The following is a 16,096-nucleotide window of genomic DNA, read 5'->3' as shown; positions in this document are numbered from 1 at the left end:
GCACACAGGTGCAGGCAGACAGAAGTGCAACGCTTGGGGCAGGAAGGGACGCGGTGGGGAGTACAGCCATCTTCTGTGGCTTTTCCAGGCCATCAGCAAGGAGTTGGATCAGAAGTGGAGCAGTTGGGACTCAAACCGGTGCCCCTGTGGGATGCCAGCATCCCAGACGGCAGCTTTGCCTGCCATGCCACAGCGCCGGCTCCATGGGAGTTGATCTTCTACGTGGTGCTGGCGCTGAAGGGGCAGCAGGCCCAGCAGACGTCCCCACATTCTGTTCCTCGGAGCTGTCCCAGGCTGCCCCCCCCCCCGCACACACACACACACGCACACACACACACACACACCGCTACATGTGGTGAGGCAGACGGGAGAGGTCACGGCCAGCCCTCGGGGATCCCCCACCTGCCCTGGAACGTGAAGACGATAGAAGCCACAAGTCCGAGGCCCTCTTAGGGGCAACTCAGGAGGACAGCAGGGTGGACACAGAGGGGAGAGCGGGAGCCACAGACGCCCAGGCATCTGTGGGAGAGAATGTTTCACAAAGTAACACTTGTACCTAGGGCGCAGCTGATCCCCTATTTGGTTGCACAGGCTGCGCACTGCACAGTCTGGAGCAGTGTGCCCTATGGGGGGAAATTCACAGAGGAGGCAGCATTTGAGATGTGGGGTTTCGGTAGGAGGAAGAGGCCAATGCTGGCATTCCAGGAGGAGGGAAGAGTGCAAGGGGGTAGAGTGGAGGTGGGGGTGCTTTGGGGGGCTGCTCAGTTTGGCAGGAGTGTAGTGGCGGGAAGGGCAGTACCATGGGGTCAGGCCCACAAAGGCCTTGAATGCCAGGCTCAGCCGGCTCTTTGTTGTCTGGGGTGAGTGGACGGCAGGGCTGCTCTGTTTGGGTATGGCCGGTAGACCGCAGCCAGAAGTCTGGTCTTGTATCTGTGCGGGATCTGAAACAGCCAACCCCACAGAAGCAGGCTGAGGGTGGGAGCGGGGGTGCCGGCCGGCAGGGGGCGGTTCAGCCGCGCCCGCCTTGTGGTTTCCGGAGCTCTGCCACGCAGCCCGTAGCTCGCAGCACGGTACCGGGGGCCTCACCTGGCTAAGAGCTAAGAGGGCGGGTCTTAGGCTCACATGCAAACCTCACACGTGAAAATGACGCTGATAAGGGAACCTGGGGGGTGACAGGTGTGTTGTGGCCCCTGGTGGGCGTGGCCCAGGTACGTGGTTTGTTGCCTTCTAACTCTGCAACTCTGCCTTTTAAAAAGTTTTTAAAAAGACACTGCAGGCAGAAGCTTTACCCGCTATGCCACAATGCTGGCCCTTTAAATATTTTTTTTTAAATCTTGAAAAGAAAAGAAAAAAAAAAACAAACAAGAGAGAAATCCCCATGGAGACGGGGCTGGGCTCACACTGGGGACGCACATCACCGAGCCCCTCGCAACCCTGGGATTCCTGGAGGGCGGTGGCCTCAGATGCCCACCAGGGTGACGCACAAGGTAGCAGTGACAATTACCTGATGGGTCTCACTCAGCGCAGGTGCTCTGCACACAATTTCAAACCTCTGGCCAGACAGGTGCTACTGTCCCCGTTTTTCCCTGGAGAACACTGGTGTGCAGGTGGGAAGCCAGGAGCTGTGAGGTACAGCCAGCCAGCGGCTGTGTCCTCCCCGGGACACCCTGCTCTGTCCCCCCACCAGCACCCAGAGCTGTCTGAAGCCAGGAACGCAGGACTGGATGGGCAGGAAGACTTAGAGGGGGTTGTGAAAACATGGATGACCTTTCCCGTGGTAGTTTTTCTTTTTGAATGCAGGCAGTCTTTCATAACACACATCTCCAGTGAGCTTTGACACAAGTTTTCTGCAGGGAATGGCTCCAGGGCCCTGTGCAGAGACAAAGCACCCGGTGTGCAATGGTATACCGCAGGTATTGGCATAGAAGCCACACACACCCTCCTGCATACTTCATGTGTAAGGCTGTTTTTAAAGATTTATTTTATGTATTTGAAAGACAGAGTAGCAAAGGGAGGGAGAGAGAGAGAGAGAGAGAGATCGATCTATCCACTGGTTCACTCCCCAAATGCCTGCAACAGCCGGAGCTGGACCAGGCTGAAGCCAGGAGCCAAGAGCTCTATCCGGGTCTCCCACACGGGTGGCAGGGGCCCAAGTACCTGGGTCGTCTGCTGCTGCCCTCCCAGGCCCATCAGCAGGGAGCTGGATCAGCAGTGGAGCAGCCTAGACGGGAACCAGCGCTCCGATATGGGCCGCCAGAGTCCCAGGTGGAGGCGTAACGCGCTGTGCCACACCGCCAGCCCCTCCGTGGTGATTCCTAACACAGAGCCCACGTGCAGAACATGGAACAGCCGGACCCCGGCACACTGCCGGTCATTGATGCCAGGCCGGCCCGGAAACACCAAGGGCCAGGCAGCCCAGTGTCCAAGGGTCGGACACTCGCGATCATTTCGCCGTCGTCTTCCATTGCCGGCTCCAGGCTTCCCACGGCTCTGCTAGTTTCGCTTCCCTCTCACTCTTCCCTCTCCGTCTTCTTTTTCAGGCTGAACCCTAGGAGCTGCCTGCTATGCTGTCTGCTGCTTCTAGATTTTCCAGTGGTGACGGGCTTTTGTCTTTGCTGTCGGCTCTGCTCATGCAGGGAATTGCTGGCCGGCGCCTGGCCCCCGGGGTGGGGCAGGAGGTCCGCGAGGCAGGGCGGGGTGGGGGGTGGCGGCAGCAGCAGCAGCAGCGGCCAGTCCTTGGTTATACACAACTTGCCCCTTGCGGCAGGGCCAGATCTGCGGAGGCTGCCCGCCCCGCTGCTCAGCTCTGCTCTCACCCTCCGGGCTCCCCAGCAGAGCGTGGGGCCAGAGAGGAGGGGAGAGAAGGTTCTGGGTCGCTCGGCCCCTCTGAGCAATGGTCTTAGAATTCCAGGAACAAAGACACGGGGATAGCAGGGTGGGTCCCCAGGAGTCTGGTGTCTCCTTACTCGCTGAAGAATCCGAGGCAGGGCACGCGATGTGGCGCAGTAGGTTAAGTCTGCCTGCAGTGCCAGCATCCCTTAAAGATGCCGGTTCGAGTCCTGGCTGCTCCACTTCCAATCCCGTGCCCTGCTAATGCACCTGGGAAAGCATGGGAGGATGGCCCAAGTGCTTGGGCCCCTGCACAGATGTGGGAGACCCAGAAAAAGCTCCTGGCTCCTGGCTTCAGAGCGGCCAGCTCTGGCCATTGCAGCCATTTGGGGAGTGAACCAGCGGATGGAAGACCTCTCTCTCTCTCTCTCTCTGTGTCTCTCTCTCTGTCTAGAAATCTGCCTCTCAAATAAACAAGTAAATCTTTAAAAAATAAATAAAAGCCAAGATATGTTTTATATACATATATAAAAGAAACAGGCCTACAGAGACCACGTGGCCTGCTTTTGATGAAGATCAGAGAGCAGTGACGTCCACCCAGCAGGAAGAAGCAATGGACTGTCCACACACAGCAATGCAGTGGCCACGTGGTTGTGGGCAGAGCTCATCTCCCTGCAGCTGGAGCACCTAAGACGGCTTCTCCCAGCCAGCAGGGGACATGGACACCCTCTTCCAGATCACCCCTCGCCCCCGCAAAGGCCCACCCACAGGCCACCCACCTGCCCCTTGGATTAACCTAAAGTCAGCAGGTGCAAACGCCTTCACCACTGGCCGTGTCATGTTACCTGATTACACCTGAGAAATCCCCGCTCAGGTTCTTGGCCACGCCCACACTCAGGGGAAAGGAAACAGACAAGGTCTACTCACCAAAGCCATCATCTTACAGATTGGCTTAGAATTCTGCCTCCCTGGGGCCGGCGCTGTGGCACAGCAAGTTAACGCCCTGGCCTGAAGCGCCGGCATCCCATGTGGGTGCCAGTTCGAGACCCGGCTGCTCCACTTCTGATCCAGCACTCCTCTATGGCCTGGGCAAGCAATAGAAGATGGCCCATGTCCTTGGGCCCCTGCACCCCTGAGAGACCAGGAAGAAGTTCCTGGCTTCGGGTTGGCACAGCTCTGGCCATTACAGAGGGTGACAAACCTCTCTCTGTGTAACTCTGATTTTCAAGTAAATAAATAAATATTAAAAAAAAGAATCCTGCCTGCCATGCTAGCCATTGTGACCCAACAACGCATATGTGTGGCATGCCCCCTTATCCTTGGGGACACGTCCAAAGACCCTCGTGGATAGAACTGAACCCTCTTTTCTTTTTAAAAATTCTCATTTATTTGAAAAGCAGAGAGATACCCACTGGTTCACTCCCCAGACGGTTACAATGGCTTGGGCTGGGCCAGGCTGAAGCCAGGAGCCAGGAACTTCTAGGTCTCCCACTTGGGTTCCGGGGCCCAAGCACTTGGGCCATCCTCCACTGCTTTTGCGAGTGTAATAGCAGGTGGGGCTGGCCATGCACAATAGTGGTTTAAGTCTCCGCCTGCAGCGCCAGCATTTCACATAGGCGCAGGTTCAAGTCCCAGCTGCTCCATTTCTGATCCAGCTCCCTGTTAATGACCTGGGAAAGCAGCAGAAGATGGCCTAAGTGCTTGGGCCCCTGCACCCATGTGGGGGACCCAGAAGAAACTCCTGGCTCCTGGCTTCGGATCAGTTGGCTCCGGCCAGTGCGGCATCTGGATTGGAAGCAGAACCTCTGAGGCTTGAACTGGGACACTGCTGTAGCAGGTGGCGGCTTAACCTACTGCACCACAACACCGGACCTCACAAAGGACGTCTGCCCAGCTGCTGTCTGTTCAGCCTCTGACTAGTGTCACCCTGGTTATTAAGGACAATTGCTTCAAAACATCTGATGTCATCCTCCTTATTTTTGCCTTTAACAACTGTCCCCTGCCCCAGCCTTGCAGGTGACACCTGTCCTCTCCGCACTGCCCTGCTCAGCTCTTGCCCTGGCAACGCTCTGGGAAAGAACCAAACCCAGGTCCCCACTCTCCGGAGAGTCTGGTCTTGTTTAGGCAGACGCTGAGCCCCCAGTGCTTCCTGCCACTGCTGGTCCTGTCTGTGGCTCTCACGCCTTTGTCTTCTCTGACCGGAAACCACGCGTGTGTGAGGCGGGGCATGTCTTGCTTGCTGCCGTGTGACCAGTGCCTGGCACAGGGCAGATGCTGAGTGAATGAATGAATGAATAAGCCCCAAGAAGCACCTAGGGTAGGAGGATTTAGGCTGATGAGTAGGGAAAATGCAAATCTGAATCATCTTATGTCTGTTCTCTCCCTCTCTCTGTCTTTTTTTTTTTTTTTTTTTTTTTCAGGCAGAGTTAGACAGTGAGAGAGAGACAGAGAAAGGTCTTCATTCCATTGGTTCACCCCCAAAATGGCCGCTATGGCCAGCGTGCTGCACCGATCCGAAGCCAGGAGCCAGGTGCTTCCTCCTGGTCTACCCATGCGGGTGCAGGGCCCAAGCACTTGGGCCATCCTCCACTGCACTCCCAGGCCACAGCAGAGAGCTGGATTGGAAGAAGAGCAACTGGGACAGAATCTGGCACCCCAACTGGGACTAGAACCCGGGGTGCTGGCGCCGCAGGTAGAGGATTAGCCTAGTGAGCTGCGGCGCTGGCCTCTCTGTCTTTTTTAAAGATCCAGTCCAAAGCCGGGAGCCAGGGTCTTCTGGGTCTCCCACATGGGTGCAGGAGCCCAAGGACTTGGGCCATCTTCTGCTGCTTTTCCAGGCCATAGCAGAAAGCTGGATCAGAAGTGGAGCAGCTGGGACCCAAACCGGCACCCATATAGGATGTCGTTGCCACAGGCAGAGGCTTAGCCCACTACACCACAGTGCTGATCCCTCCCCCTCTCTTGAGCCACAGGTAGAGTGGGGACAGGTACCATGGGTGTCACTGATGGTGTGGGGGGCCCTGGGACCCCACTCGACTCCTCTCCCTGGGCCTGGCTGCTCTGTCTGGCCTCTTCTTGCTCCTGGGAGTCGGAGTCGGGACCACCACCAGCTGCCGCGGTTAAGTCCACATGGCAGGGAGGAGGCGAGCTTCCTCCCTCACTCCCTCTCCTCCTGTCACCTTTGTTTCCCCAACAAGCAATCAGTCATCTGAAGACCCAGGATAAGTCAGAGAAGAGGCTCTTGGCGGGGACCCATCAAAGTGACAGGCTGACCTCAGCCACAGCTCACAATGTGCAAGAGAACAAGGGGAGGGCGCTCGGACAACCTGAGCTGCACGCGGTGTCCTCCCTCGAGAAGCAGGTGGTGGACAAGGGCAGACGAAGGACGCCTCCTCCCCGCTGCCCCTGGGTGCTAAGCCCTTCCTGCACGGACAGCCTGTCCAAGTAATTAACAGAAGTAATTAGGGGTCAGATGGTCACGAATGGAAATCACTTACTGTCCAGCCGCTGATGCCAAGGCGGGCGCTGCCAAGGAGGCGTGATGGCTCCGAGAGGAGAGGAGGCGGCTGCCGCCACGAGACTGCACACGACCCTGACCGGGGACTCCGTGCCCTGGACGCACAGGGCAGAGGCAGGATGTGGACTCTGGGGAGCTTCATCCAGCATCAACAGCCAGAGCTGCTAAGGAAGGAGACGCCACGGTGGTTCTGACATCGCTGTAGCCCTGGGCTCGGGACTGTGTGCTCTGCAAGGCAAAGAAGAGCTGTGCCCTTTAACGTGCTTGGTATGAGTCACAGAAAGCCTTCCTCAGCCATGCGTGTGTGGCTTTCACGTCCTTGGAAAGGATAGGACATTCATCACCCATCCGCCCATTAATTTATTCATCTAGCCACCCACCCATAAATCCATCTATCTATCCATCCATATATCCACCCGCCTACCTACCCATTAGCTCACCTGCCTATCCATCTATCCATCCACCCACCCACCTGTCTGCCCATCTATCTATCTATCACCTATCCATTCATCCACCCACCTATCCAACCATCCCTCCATCCATTTATCATCCATCCATCCATCCATCATCCATCCATCCATCATCCATCCATCCATCCATCCATATATTCATCCATATATCCACCCACTCACCTACCCATTAACTCATCGATCTATCTATCTATCCACCCACCCACCTATCCATCCATATACCACCTACCCATCTATCCATCCATTCATCTGTCTATCCATCCATACATCCATACATACATCACCTTTCTGCTCATCCACCTACCTACCCATCCATCCAACCATCCATCCATCCATCCATCCATCCATCCATATATCCACCCACCCACCTACCCATTAACTCACCAACCTATCCATCCATTCATCCATCTACCTACCCATCCATCCGTCCATCACCTATCCATTCATCCACTTGTCTACCCATCCATTCATCCATCCACCCATCTATCCATCCATCCACCCATCTATCCATCCATCCATCCATCCATATATCCACTCCCCTACCACCTACCCATTTACCCACCCACCCACCTATCTACCTACTCACCTACCCATTCATCCATCGATCCATCCATCCACCATCCCACCCATCTATCCACTCATTCATATATCTAACCATCCAGCCATCCACAACCCACCTAGTCACGATCCACGTACCTGTCCATCCACTTCACAAATATTTATTAAGCTTTGGCAAGTCTAGGCTTGATAAGCAAGACAAGCATGGACCTTGCTCTTGTGGTTTAAAATCTAGTGAGGGAGAAACAGTGCACAAGCAAGCAAACAAGACCCCAGCAGTCCACACAGTCACGAGTGCCGTGAAGAGGATCAAACACAGTGACCAAGTATTCGAGGGTGCATTAGGGTTCTCCAGAGAAAGACAACAAATCGCATCTATGTGGGTAGATGTAGACATAGATGTGGATATAGATATACAGACATAGACGTAGCTACATCGAGTGATCAAGGAAGCCGAGAGTTGGCTGTGTGCGAGCTGGAGACCCAGGGGAGCTGGCAGCCGGGCTCTCAGTTTGAGCCCGAAGTCCGGGAACCTGTGGCCACTGGTCCAAGTCCCAGAGTCCAAAGGCAGGGGAACATGGAGTTCTGATGTCCAAGGGCAGGAGGAGAGTCCCAGCTCCAGAGGAGAGCATGCATTCACCTCCCATCTGCCATTGCATTCCCTCCTTGCTTTCACCCACACTGGGCGAGGGCAGATTGCCCACCGATTCAAATGCCAGTTGCTTCCGGAAACATCCTTGTAGACATAACCAGAGCTAATGGTTTACCAGTGATCCGGTATCCCTCGGCCCTGCCAAGGAACCGTCACAGAGGGAGGCGGGCGAGGCTTTCTTTGGCTGAGACGGGCAAGGAGGACCTCTCGGAGGAGGTGACCTTTGAGTTGCGACCTGGGTGCTAAGAAGAAGCAAAGCTCTGGGGCATGAGCATCCCAGGCAGAGGGGACAGCCCGCTGCAGGGGCTCTGGCTGGAACCAGCGAGGCTCGTGTGAGGGGCCCAAGGAGAGCTGAGGGGCTGGAGGGTGTGTGTGATAGGGAGAGAGGGGCGGGAGCGGGCAAAGTCTGGCACCCCATAGCAGCGGCACACAGGCCAGGGCCAGCCAGGTGAGCAGCGGGCCCAGCACAGGTGCGCCTGAACACTCCACAGACTGTGAACACCCTGCTGTCTTGCTGGACTGTTTTGTCACTCCACCGTTCTCATACTTGGGTGACATCCTCCCAAGTACCCTGTCGGAGCCGCTTCAGCAATTGTGGGTTTCTGAAAAGGTCACAGCAGCAGCCTCCAGCCCGGACGTCCAGCGGACACCCTGCCTCCTCGCCCGCTGGGACTTCACTGCCTTTGGGGGAGGCCACCTGGGGAGCCACCTCCACATTGGGAACTGTTGGCGCACAGGTGAGGGCTCCTGTCTGCCAGCCAGGTCCATGCTGTGTCTTAGCCCATTTGTGGCAGCTGCACTAGAATGCCACAGGCTGGACACAGGGTCAAACACGGGAGTTTGCTCGGCTCTCAGTTCTGAGGCCCAGAGGTTCCGGATCAAGGGGCTGCACCTGGTGAGGGTGTCTGCGCTCGTCCTGACGCAGCAGGGGTTGGGGGCGGGTGAGCGCACAGAGGGCAGAGGGAGGAAACCGGCCGGCTGCCCTCTTCTGTAACTAACCCTGCTCCCGAAGTAACGGCCTTCACCCCGAGACTCAGTCCCTTCTTCACACCTTCACACTGGCAGCCACCTCTCAACAGCAGCTGTGCAGGGGACAGTCGCCCCAACAGGTGGGTGCCGGTGCTCAATGGGGGGTGACACCCACTCGCCAGGGCTCAGGGAGCTCTGAGCACCTCTGGGGACACAGGGTCCCACTGGGAGGAGGCGCGTGTCCCGGGGAAGAGGGGACATGTGCATTTCTTGGTTTCCCAGGAAGCTGCCTGAAGGTACAGGAGCGCCCCGCTGCCTCCCGCGCAACCAGGAAGGGGTGGAGGTGCTGAGTCCCATCCGTGTCCTGTCCCCCCTGGGCCGGAGGTGGCGTCTGGAGGCTGCTGGCCACCAGGGTGACCAGGGGCCAACAGCTCAGGGGCCAACAGCTCTGCCACCAGGAAGCTGCTGGGCCGGAGGGGAGAGAGGTCTTGGTGATCGGCGGGGAGACTGGAAAGATGGGGACCCGGGGACAGTGTTGGGGGCCTGGTCTTAAGCCTGGCCAGGGCTCTAGGTCTGACCCCTCGGAGGGGACACTGTTCCCGTTCTGTGAGAAAGAGAGAGCCCATGTGGGCTGATGCGGACTGGAAGGAAGCCCACCTGTGAAAGCACCCCCAGGGGTTGGCAGTTAGGGATTAAACACCCGGCAGGTTGGGATGGTTTGAGGAGGGGGCCTCCCAGGAGCCGCCGCAGGGCTGACGGCAGCCACACTGCCCAGGGTGAGGGTGAGCAGCGCTGTGATGGACACTCAGGGCACACCTGTCAGCCTGACCTTTTGCCCCTGAGAGAGAAGCTCTGGTCCCCAGAACCACCCAGTGTCTGTGCCTGGGGGCAGGGCCGGGGGGGAGACTTTCACTGGGGTGAGGCCTCGCATCGGGCAGGTGGATGAGCAGCCTTGGTATGCACCATTTGCATTCCCAGGGGGTGGGCTGCATGGACGGGCAGCTCTGACACCCATGCAGATTCCTGAGTGTGCAGGGCTGGTGGGCCATTTGTCCAACAGCAGGGGCTGGGCCGACCACGATGCGGTGACCACGAGAACTGGGGTCTGCAGAGCCCGGACACTGACCGCCATCTGATGCTGGGCCTGGGCGCTGACTCCAGGCTCCCTCGGAACCACCCCGCTTCCGTGCACTGTGAGCGCCCCGGGAGGCGCCACGAGGATTCGGAGGAGGGAGGAGGGTGGTCATGACCTCACGGAGCTCTCTCCACCGTGGGGTCAGCATCTCCCCGTCCTCTGTCCCCGCAGGACCTGCATCTCCCAGAGGGGCTGTTTTGTGTGTCCTGTGGCTGGCGACCTGGTACCACAGACCAGCTAAGTGACAGGAGGAAGGGGTCACAGCTGGGGAGGGACAGGGAGTGCGCCAGACACCAGGCCCAGCTAGCTTCGACGGCTGGGCCAGGATAACCGAGCTACCCAGTGATTGCACAAACGGACACATCCAGCCACGAGGGCAGGCCCCAACAGCCTCTTAAAGTGCCTCCTTATTTATTTATTTATTAGATTTACTTATTTATGTACAAGGCAGAGTTACAGAGAGAACCTGTGCTTGCTCCCCTCTGGCCATCTGCTGCAGAGACTCTGGGTGGGGGTCGGTTTTGTGTCCAGGACCCGGGTCGTTGGTGGGGTGAGGGGCGCGGGGAGGGGTCACACTCTGACTGTTCCTTGTAAAACCAGCTTCCAGCTCTGGTTCCAGCCAGACTCCGGGGAGCAGAGTTCATGCCCAGTGGTCCAGAGCCTGGGTGTGGCACGGACCAGAGTGTCTTCCTAGGCCACAGGGTCACAGCTCACTCACACCGCCTTGGAGGGGGGCGGGGCTGGCTTTGGGAGTTTCTTTGTACAGGGTCCAATAGGCCGCTTTGTCAGCAATAAATTACTTAACCCTCAAGGTCGCCAGGGGCCTCTGGAGAGGAGTTTACAGCCAGGGCCCAGGCAGCAGCTGAGTAAATGAAGCTTAGAGCATCCACTGCCCCTGGTCCAGTTACATTCACCCTCGCCGAGTTCCTGACTGCAAATAGAATCCCCGGCGCCTGGAACTTAGGGCACCGGAGGCTGCAGGGACGGGGGGTGGGGGGGTGGGGGGGGAGGAAAGGAGCTAAAGGGGGCTGGGAAGTTCAAGGCAAGCCTTCCCTGTCGCTGGGGAGAGCAAGCCATACCCGCACATTTCTGTCTGTCTTCCAGTGTAGAGGCCCGTGTGCACCAGCACTGACGGCAGCAGCAGTACAGAGCCCGGGGCACGTGGCTGCCCTTGGATGCCTGCTGGGTACCGAGCCCCACCGTGACTCCTGTGAAGCCAGGGCACTGCACAATGCCCTGCGCACACCTACATCTGAACACAAGTCACGCCTGCCAGAAACTCCTAAGGAAAGCTCTGTTCCCTCCCTTGACAGAAGAACCTCTTAGTGACCGGGAAGGCCAGCTTTAAGGCTCAGTTCTGAGACTCCAGCGTCGGCACCAGCTGAGCTGCCTGAGGCCTGCCACCCTTCCCTGCCCCTCCAGGGGGCGCTCCTGTGTAGACGCCCCCATCTGCGCACCCAAGTCCTACCGCATTCCCGGGCAACACTTCCTGCACGGCCGCTCACAGGCTGCCCTGGAGCATGCTGGGAAGGTGCCCACGCCTAAGCCCAGGGGCATTGGTGCAGGGAATTGTGAAACCTGGCTATCCAGAGAAAGTGCTAGAGGGAAGCGCTGGTTCTGGGTGGGCACGTGCCCTTGCTTTCATAGAATGCTCATTCCGCGGGCGAGGATAGGGCAGGAGCAGTGTCCTCTGAGGCGCTGGCCCTTTGGACCCCTGGAGGCGCCTGCTGTCACCACAGGAAGACGGGTTCACTCGCGGTGCAGCCCGGACCCTCTGGCTGTCAGCAGGACTGCGGCGGGAGGATATTGTAGTGGTTTGGAAACCAAGCCCCACGCCTAAGGCGTCCGGTGCAGACTTTGCCAGGGTCCCGTCTCCCTCCCCTAGCTTGCAGCTCCTCCGTCTGCACTGGGGTGACACCAGCAAAGATTAACTCTGTCGCTTCCGGGAGAGCTCCACGGGCGGGCCAGAAGCTCTGCGGGAGTCCAGGCTGCAGGACCAGAATGCACTTGTTCTCTCCATGGCTAACAAACTCATTCCACTCCGGTTTTTTATTTACCTTTTTGTACCAGGGTGAACTCATACTTTTGTTTTTCTTTTTCTGTTTTTTAAAAGATTTGTTTATTTCATTTGTTTGAAAGGCAAAATTACAGAGACGGGGGCTGTTGCTATGGCGTAGCAGGTAAAGCCGCCACCTGCAGTGCCGGCATCTCATATGGGGAGCAGGTTCAAGATCCGGCTGCTCCGCTTCCGATCCAGCTCTCTGCTGTGGCCTGGGAAAGCAGGGGAAGATGGCCCAAGTCCTTGGGCCCCTGCACCCACTTGGGAGACCAGGAAGAAGCTCCTTGATCCTGGCTTCAGATAGGCACAGTTCTGGCCATTGCGGCCAATTGTAGAGTGGGTCAGCAGATAGAAGACACCTCTCTCTCTCTCTCTCTCTCTCTCTCTCTCTCTCTCTTTCTCTCTCTGTGTGTGCAACTTTCAAATAAATAAATTAATTAATTAAAAAAATGACAGAGACAGAGAGGGAAATCTCCTCAAACGGCCACAACAGCCAGGCTGGGCCAGGCTGAAGCCAGGAGCCAGGAGCTTCTTCTCAGTCTCCCATGTGGATGCAGGGGCCAAGCACTTGGGCCATCTTCTGCTGCCTTCCCAGGCCACAGCAGAGAGCTGGATTGGAAGTGGAGCAGCCAGGACTCGAACCAGCATCCGGGTCTCGAACCAGCATCCACATGGGATGCTGGCGTCACAGGCGGCGGCTTTACCCTCTAACGCCACAGCGCCGACCCCTCAACTCTGTTTTGAGCTGTTTTGGAGGAAGTTCCATCCAATGCTGATCAAACAAATTGCTACTTCCCCCAATAGACCCCAGACAGGCTGGACCCCACTCTGCCATCCCAGCATCTTCATAAGGACACACCGGCCTCCTGCCACTGACCAATCAAAGGCAGGCCATGCACACTGCAGACCAACCAGAGGCCCGCACATGAGCTGACCACGCACGGCTCCACCCCCACTTAATGACTCACTGCCTCTGATCCCTCAGGGAGCCTGGGAATCCACAGCTGCCTGACACCTTGCTCCGTGCATAGCAAGCAAACTTTGACTTGCTTCCCCAGCTGTCAGTGATGGCTTGCTGGGTGTTGAGTGCCTGGGCCCAGTTTCGGGGAGCTCTGTAGCAATTATCCCAGCCAGTCTTGGGGTCTTCTGTTACAGTTTCACTCTCTGGGAAGGATCCAAGGTGTTGCACTTAAGGTTTGAAATGAAGTCAGGGGGCCGGCACTGTGGCATAATGGGTAAAGCCACCACCTGCAGTGCTGGCATCCCATATGGGCACTGGTTCGAGTCCTGGCTGCTCCACTTCTAATCCAGCTCCTGCTATGGCCTGGGAAAGCAGTAGAAGATGGCCCAAGTCCTTGGGCCCCTGTATCCATGTGGGAGACCTGGAAGAAGCTCCTGGCTCCTGGCTTCGGTGGGTGCTGCTTCAGCCATTGTGGGCAACTGGGGAGTGACAGTGGATGGAAAAACCTCTCTCTGCCTCTCCTCTCTCTGTGTAACTCTTTCAAATAAATAAATCAATCTTAAAAAAAAAATAGAAATGAAGTCAGCCCAGGCGCACCTGAGAAGCCCAGGCTACTTTTCCAGGAGTGCAGCTCACAGCCCCAGAGATGTGCTACTCTAGGCTGTCCCTGCCAGGCCTGCTCCTGCCACTTCTGAAGGGAACTTGCCCAGTGCGGGGGTGGGGGGAGAGGCAGTGCGGGGCAGCGGTCAGAGCACCTGTGGCCCAATCCCGCCCCATCACTGGCTGGCTGGGTCCCAGCAGGGGAGTCCCTCCCGGGCCCAGGAGCAGTTCTCCCAGTGTACATCGGAGGTGACAAGACTGCAAAGGGGAGGGACTAGTGGCACCCACCTCACAGGGTTTGCAGGTGGCTTAGGGGAAGGTATTTAAATAAAGGGTTTGGGCCAGCACGTGGCAGAGGGAACCCTCGGTACCGTAACCAAGAGCACCATAACCTGGAGTCTGGCAGCTGCAGGTCTGCTCTGGCTCTGAGCCTCAGCTGTGGCAACACCAAACCAGAGCTCCTGGCTTGTGCGTGGCTTGGCCAATGCCTGCAATTGGTTTCCTCCTTCAACCAACACTCATGTTGTGCTGTGCCATGAGCCCAAGGTCCCAACTTCTAGTCCAGGGAGATAGACAACAAACATGGGCACACCCAGGCAGGGTAATGTCAGATCATGCCAGGTCTGTGCAGAAAACCACACGGGGTACTACAGGGATTCTCTCTGGGAGGGTGGGGGGTGATATTTGAACTGATGGCCAAGCGACAAGCCATGGAGATGTGGGAAGGGGGCACTCCCTCCCCGGGGAGGCCCCTCCCCCTTAGTACGTGAGACTTTGTAGGCAGCACTGTCATCACAGTTAATCATGACGATCACTTGAGCCCCGGGGCGAGACAGAGCTCTAGGTCTGTGCCGTGGTGATTGCGATCTCACGCCTCAGAGGCATTTCCCCAGCTGGGCTGCAGCTCCTGGTCAGCATATCTCCCTGAGTGTGACTGCAGATGCCCCGCGTGTGCCCAACAGCTCGTTTTTCATGGGGATTTTATGTCCAGGCGATAAATGACTGCTTCAACCGGCAATATTTTAAAGCTATGCCTCCCCAGATCACGTCCAGCCCAGAACTCTGGAGTGCAGCCGGCACAAATGACCGTCTTCCCTGGCCCCCTAATTTATCAGTGCGTGGCCACCGGCCCCCTACACGGTGCAGGGCTTGTGGCTTCTGAGAGTACAGGCGAGCCCACCGACCAGCCCGACCCGGGGCCGCAGACGGAAGGAATGAAACAGACTCCACAAATGGGAATTCGTCCTCCAGAATCCACTGGAACCCCGTCTAGTGCTGGTCCTCCCGCTGGGGCACCACCCTCCGAGGATTCTGGGAGAAACATCATCACTGTGGCAAGGCCCAGCAGTGGTGTTCATGCCGGGGCTGGGGAGCAGGTGACAGGCAGCTTGTCCAACCCCACGCGGGTCTCAGCTGAACCCAGGGCCAGGCTGGGATTAGCAGGTGGCTGGGGAGGTGCTGAGAGGAGAGTGTTTGTGCCCCCAACTCCCAGCTTCTGAGCCCCTGGGCTCCCTCAGTGATCTCGCCTGGAATCTCCCCTCCTGTGGCTCAATACCAGTTGAGCTTCTGTCTCTTCTGATTGAAAATCTTCCCAGGATGCTCCGTTCACATGCAGGTGCGGCTCATGGCTGGGGCCCTTAGACAGGGACTGGAGCAGTGTCTGATGGCTCAGAGGCTCAGTGTCCCCTGCCTAGATTGGTTCCTCGACAGAAGCCAAGTTACCTGCCCGGAAGCCCAGGGCCCAGCTCAGAGCCAGCTGCCATGGAGCCCATGAAGATGCTGGACGCCTCCACCTGCCCAAGGCTCTGTGAGATGACAGTGGCGTCTCCTCCTCCGGAGCTCACAATGCTGGGGATAGAGGGGTGACCTCAAGGTTGAGAGTGGACGAGAGAGTAGAGAAAGGGAGAGAGAGAGGGAGGGTAGGTAAGAAAAGGGGGAGGGGGCAACCCAGCGTGGGTACCGCCCAGTCAGAGGCCTTTTGGGAGGTGCTGGTGAGTTTTATGTGTCAACTTGCCTGGGCCACAAGGTTCTGTTATTGGATCCAATGATATTTCTGGGTGTGTGTGCAGGCGCTTTGGGATGGCCTTGGCATTGACGTTGGAGTTGCTGGACTGAGTGAAGGAGATGGCCCTCCTCCATGCCTCGGGCATCACCTAATCCACTGGGTGCCTGAACAGAACAAAAGGGTGCAGCTGGGCCTCCCGATGGCCTTGGACTGGACCTACCCCAGGGTGTCTACCCCAGGGTGTCCCGCCTCCGGCTTGCCCACGGCAGATCCTGGGACTTCCCAGCCTCCACAATTGCACGCACCAGCTCTTCATCCTCACAGTCCATTCTTTTTTTTAA

This window comes from Oryctolagus cuniculus, chromosome 7, assembly GCF_964237555.1.
Source record: "Oryctolagus cuniculus chromosome 7, mOryCun1.1, whole genome shotgun sequence".
Lineage (NCBI taxonomy): Eukaryota > Metazoa > Chordata > Mammalia > Lagomorpha > Leporidae > Oryctolagus > Oryctolagus cuniculus.
This window is presented reverse-complemented; position numbering follows the sequence as displayed.